A 6,982-nucleotide genomic window follows, 5' to 3' on the forward strand; every position below is an offset into this window, starting at 1 on the left:
AACATCTACTCACACCTCTAGTTGATGAAATAGAAGAAAAATTTGGCACTACACAAGAGAAGGGACTAAAAGTCCACAAGGAATAGGTTGCACCCAACATCAAAAGAAAAATGACAAGAGTTACAGATGAGCAACTAATCAGTGAAGGTCATGATAGGGAAGAAGTGGAATAAAAGGTTAAAATACTTGAAGCCTGGAAAAAAGAGGAACAAAAGAAGAAGAGAAAATAAGAGAGAGAAGAAAAGAAAGAAGCTCAGGCCACACCGAATGTTGTCCTAGTCACAACTGAACCACCTAAACAATAGGAAGGATCATTCGATGATCCTACTAGCCCCAAGCATGAGGAAGCAAAGAAAAGAAAACAAAAACTGACAAGGGAATATGTTGTTGTATCTTCAAAGGAGACAAAATCAGACAAGCTCCTAAGAAGAAATATGTATTTGCAAGAGTTGTCAGAGGACAACCCTCCAATGATAAAAAGAAAGATCAAAAGAAGGAAATGGAGAAGGGGAAACCCAAGAAGACTCCCAAGATTACCATTGTACATAAAAGGAAGCCCAAAGCAAATGAGCAATCTAAATGAGAAACAAAGAAGAGAACTGGTAAGAAAAATAGGTTAGATGATCAAGAAATTAAAGATCAAATTATTAATGATGGCAATATGAAACGTATTTTTGTATTTTATGATGAATTTGATGGAAAGGGTAAGAAATAGTTAGAAGAGGCCATTATTTTATATCTTGATTCATTTAGTAGAACATTGATAGAATTGGAGAAAATTTTTCCCAAAGAACTGTATGATAGATTGGAAACAAGAAAATTGCATGCATAGAATCTAGATAGATAGATGAAAGAAACAAAACTGGTTAATCTTTGTCCATCCATCACTCCACAAGAGGTTGCAGATCTAATAAGTAAGATAGGTTTGGCAGAATTCAAACCCAAACATGGGATAAATAGTTTAATGTTGGAAAAGTATGAAGAGATCGAGAAAGAAAAAATAGATATATGGGTGAGAATTATTTTGAGCAAAGGATATGAGTTAAGAACCACCTTTGTATAGTCTCAGAACATTCAATTACCAAAGGATAAGGAACTAGAAAGGAAAGATAAGAAAAATGTGAAAACTGATCCATTGGCTATTACTCCACTAGCTCATGAGTCAAATTTTGACATTGAGGATACCCAAAATCCTCCATTATTAAATGTAAAGGATATTGAGGTAGAGGTTGCAAAATAAAAAGGTTCAGAAGAAAAGGAATTAGGGGAAGTGCCGAAAGAGAGTAGTGCACCAAGTGGTGAAGCCACCAGTGCACATGAGGTGCAGACTTCTACAGACAAGGAACCAACAAATACATCTCTAAAGACCTCTGTTCAAGATAAAGGCAAAAGGATAGAGTCATATTTCCCTTCTTGATTGGCAATTGACACATCCTTAACTCAAGCCAAAGGGAAAATTTTGGGATTTTCCATCATTTTTGACAAGCCTTACCACCTAATGTCACCGAAAGAAAAGGTATTGGATACAACTTTAATTCAAGCTCAGGCAAGTCACGAGTTAGCTCAGGAAGAATCCAAGGATAGGAAATTGATACAGTCCACTTTTGATGTTTTGAACTAGCTTGTACCATAATTTCAAGAAGAAGAGAGCTCAAAGTCTTCTAGGAAACTTCAGCAAATAATTGAATATATTCATAAATAGTATGATTCTTTGGTTAAAATCTCTGTACTTGAGGCTAAATAAAAAATTGTTCAGGCTAGGAAACAAACACTTTTGCAGATGACATCAATTGAAAAGGAAAAACTTCATACATGTCTACAGTGTATTGATGAAGCCTTAGAAGAAGGAGGTAAAGTATATAAAACTTGTCTAGATTTTTCAAAGCTCACTGCCTCCCTAGACAAGCAGATTATGGATTGTAAAGGCCAATTGCTTCAAATTTCACATTCTTATAATTCAACATCGAAATTAACAAGTTCTCTTGAAGTTCCAATTTTGGCAATCATGGATCAAATATTAAAGTTAGAACAAGAAAGGGACAATATGATAGGGAGAACCACAAAGCTTCAATACTTTATAGGTCCCCGATTAGACAACCTACTTTTTCATAAAACAGTGTATAGAAAATATGCAGTAGGAGGATCTGATAGAATCCCAAGCCATTGAATACTATGCTAGTCTCTTGAATTGATTCAACTCTATTCTAGATTCACTTAAGCAAGGGTGGGATACTTAATTTTCATTTTTAAAGACCTTTTATATAGACATTCTGAAATATGTATAGGGACTAGTATATATATGTAAATCAATTGTACATATTTCTTCTTGTATATATCTATCCAACTTTGTCATTGATGTCAAAGGGGGAGGAGTACAATTAAAAATGAATGTATATCACATGGGGAGTGTACAAATGTAAATAGCTGCATGGATGTATAGGAAAGGGGCAACATACTTTGAGGTAATATAATTTTTCACATGAGTGTTGCCATCAATGCCAAAGGGGGAGATTCTTAGCAATTAACACTCACTCAGTAGTCACCTTCTAAGGTGAATTGCATTTTAGGTTGTCATTGATGGCATGTCATCTTCAATAGATGGTATTTCTTCATCCAAATTCATCACTTTATCATTTTGTCTAGATAAGGCCAACCAGTATACACCCTATGGTTTACACTTGTTAACCAGTTATTCTTGGTATTGGTAATTCACATTATGGGACACGATAAAGTCATTTGAGGAATTGTAGGTAGTGTGCCAGGCCGACATGAAATAAGATCATCAAGATAATTTGTAATATTCTTTATGATCCAGGAGGAAGCCGACAAGTTTATTTTCATTGTGAAGGCCGACATGATGAACAAATTATAAGGGTATATAAGGGAGATCACTTAGCGATGAATTTCATGCATACATATGATGTGATTTGAGATGAAAAAGACTCAAATATTGATGGTATGCGAATTGATGAGTGAATGACAGCATATGTGCGTAGTTGCACATGCGTAATCCTAACCAGTAGCAGAACAGAGTATCAGTATCACCGGTTTAGTTGAGGAACTCAGAGCAACAACCAGAACTTATCCAACATGGTCAGATACATTATTTAAGTTAAATTTTGTTATAAATCATTATGTAATGATCTGTAAGTCATTGAGACTTCCATATATGTGTATTTGAGTAGTGAACTCTAGGTGGTAAGCATGTATGGATGTGCATACCCCTCTATGTAATATTTGTCTACCTTGATCAAGTATATAGATATTGTGGGTATCATACCTACCATGATTTTTCCCTTTATATGGTTTTCCATGTATAAATATTGGTGTTATGGTATTTCTCTATGTGTTCATTTGTTTATGCACTTTAATTTTATATTCAGTTAACCTCTTGATCAACAATAAGTTCACAAATTATTTCACCGGTAGAATACTGATTCACACCCCCCCCCCCCCCACCCCCTCTCAATGTTCTTTGATTCCAACACTAACATCATAACCACTTGGATGCAAGTGTTAGGAAAACAACAAGTCTAAGGAGGATACTAGTAGTGTAAGGGAAACAACAGGTCTAAGGAGGATACTTATTCATGTATAGATTTGCTTTAACTACATTGGACAAGTACTAGCTAGTCTCACGACTTGTGTGAGAAACATGTACATATTTTCAATAAAGATTACTCTTTCAGAATAGATTTCCTGAATCTTTTTCATGTTTCATGCATGCATATAAATGAAGTGTTTTACTCTTCTGTGAATTTATTCCTGCATATGCATGTAATTTGGAAATGATTTACAAATGTGTCTTTGTTTTACTTTAGTTAGCTTCTAGGACAAAAGTAGTCAACCAAAATGAACTATGAGTAGAATTTTGGTAACATTTCTAGTGACTTTTGCTAGATGTTTTCCTACTAAAAATGAAAATAGTAGCCTTGTCCATAAACCATGTACAACGTCACTCAACAAACATGACTAAAATACAACTTAGTGCAGAAAATAACCCTTGTTGGTTTATGATGTATAGGTTTATAATTTGTGATAGTGAAGTATGAGACTTCACTATCATTAGTTGTAGATGTGTACCTGATGAGATAGTGAGAGTTATCTCCTATATTGAGTTGAATCAAAACAACTTCATTCCTCCTAACAAATTGGATATGGGTGTAGGATTTGTGATAGTAAGACATAAGTCTTGCTATCAAAAATTGTATATGTATGCTCAATCAACTAGTGAGGGTGAGAGTAGCTAAGGTTCTGATCTTTGCATCTTAGATAGACTAAAAACCTTGGAAACTTATTGAAAATAGTAAAACTACAACCTAGGAAACCAACTATGCTATAACAACACTTAGGAAAAATCAAAACAAAAATGAACTATAGTGCAACAACAATTATTGAATGTTAGACACAATGCACCACTAAGAGGGGGGTGAATCAGTGGTTCTCAAACTTTTCCCTTTAACTATCCTATGTGAGTATAACAGTTCTCAGATCTAACAGAATGCAGACTTAGTGGTTAGTGGGGAGACTAAACACAGATGCATTTATACAAGAGGAACATTACATAACACCAACATATATGAGGAAAACCCAAGATGGGAAAAACCTCAGTGAGAAATGCTACTAGAGACTACTACTCCAATCCAACCTCACAATAAATCTCTTATTACAATGTTTAGGGAACCAACCCAAGGAGCACAAACCCCTTATTTAGGGCACCAACCCAAGGAGCTACAACCCCTACACCAAGCTCCAACTCAGTGAATACAAAACATATTCATTTACAAGTTAATAGACTTGTTACAAATGTATTTTATAACTCTTCTGAAAATCTCTCTGCTAGATCTTCTATCCAATTAACTATTGGTTCTCTACCTCACCCATTCACAGCTGCAATCTTATCTCCTATTGCAACCTTGTCGGTTCAGTCTCTTATCCTCCTTTATTAGTACTCTCTTCTTTTAAACTTCTCTGTCGACCTCCATCGGTACTATCTTTTGTCGGTTCCTTCTTGCCCACTTTGCACTCTTCTGCTAGTCTTCTCTACCGGTTTGGTCACCACAAGTTATCTCACTATTATTGGTTGAACTCTTCAACCCTAGCCTCTCTCACACACACACTTAGTCTCTTTTTTGATGCTCATTGAGTATTTGATTGATTTTCTCTCCAATGCAGAAGCAAAACTCTCCCCTTCAGCAGCTCTCCTCAATGATTTTGGCTTTGATATTTATAACTTGGTTTTCCCACCAAAAGCCAATTCAAATTTTACGCGGTTAGGGTTTCCTCATTGACCCCGAGGCAAACCAAATCCAATCAGATCTCATTTGATCTAATCCCTAAGGAAGATATTTGCATATCACTATCATTAATTTGTCTTCCAATACATGTTTTTTAAACTTACCAAACATGGCCTTGTATCTCGACCTGCATCTATCAAAAATGCCATAAATGTCTCAGCTCTTTCCTTCTCGAGGTTCTCTTGCAATCTGATTTCCTTGCTTTGATCCAGGTGCCAACAACTCCCTAATCTTTCTCTGTCGTTCATTCTTCCTCAAGCCACACTTCTCTAATCCGATCTACAAATCACGAGCTCTATATTAAATGCACAACTATAGAAATACCTATCTCTACATGACACTCCATCAACCTTTGTGAGCTTCCTACTTCATCTCCACATGGCATTCATGTGCGCATCCACCTACTAGGTCATTTGTCTCAGTATTAATTGGATCATCGACCAACTCTATTATCGGGTTCATCTACCGACTTACTAACCTTGTCGGTTAAACCCTCAAACCAATTTGTCATCAACCTTGCCCTTTGCTTCTCTTCCGGTGGAACACTCAACTAGTCAACACTCTAGCTAAGCTACCTTATGCACATCTTCATCAAATGGGAAGTCTTCTGCATTTGCACCTTGTCTATATTATCGGTCGACTTACATACCAGTAAATGCTCTTGATGACACAATCTCATCAACCTTCAATAGACTACATCTTTAATCCAACCATTTTCCTCTGTCTGCATTTTCTCAGCCTTTCCTTCTTCCTAATCAGCTCGGACCATATCTCAACTAGTTTGTCAAAGTGACAAACTCATCACACTTCATCTGTTCCAGCAGTTCAAGATGCCTTCTCTGTCGGTCTAGTGCATATCCTTGATTTCATACACTTGAGGCATTCCTTTGATTCACAAGTATATTTGGTGTGAGAATTCAAACACCTGCCTTTACCCCATCTTCTTTTTCTCACAAGACTATGATGCACACTATGAACAATAGGAGATAAACTTCACTTACTAGTGGTAGTGATTCCTTGTCATATGCTTCCTGCAATGCACTCATGTGGATTCCCTATTTGTGCAACATATCTTCAAACAGGCACATGTGATCTTGTTGGGGTACATTCACTGTCAGTCATCTCTTCACATGGTGACTGCATCTCTATCCGATGGGAGTCTTGTTATTTTGTATCCACACGACACACCAGTGACCTGTACATCCTGTTGGTATTTTTGTATGGTTTTGTCATTGATGTCAACACCTACTAAACACTTATCAACTATGACACTTTGGAGAATCAACAACATTCACCAGCAAGCAAGTGACTCATGCACAGTTACCAGTATCTGGTACACCGGCAAGATATAATGATCAGCGACACTTGAAATGATATGGAAAACACTTGGTAATATTGAAGACATTGTGTGGACACTTTGTCTTGGAATTTTGTTTATTGGTATATTCATATTTACATATTTGTTGTTACCGGCAAATAGGTCCAGGGTTACACTGATAGGTTTATCTTTTCTAGATCAACATGGCATGCTATGGAGATGATTAATTATTGTTGTAAATGCATTAAGACGACATGTTCAATCCGTTATTGCATTGGATATTATATTGTTTGTAAAATGTTTTTATTGTAATATCTTGTAGAGCCGACCTACTAAAATTGGTCTTAGGTTATGGTATACATGTAAG

The sequence above is a fragment of the Cryptomeria japonica genome, chromosome 11 (assembly GCF_030272615.1).
Source record: "Cryptomeria japonica chromosome 11, Sugi_1.0, whole genome shotgun sequence".
Lineage (NCBI taxonomy): Eukaryota > Viridiplantae > Streptophyta > Pinopsida > Cupressales > Cupressaceae > Cryptomeria > Cryptomeria japonica.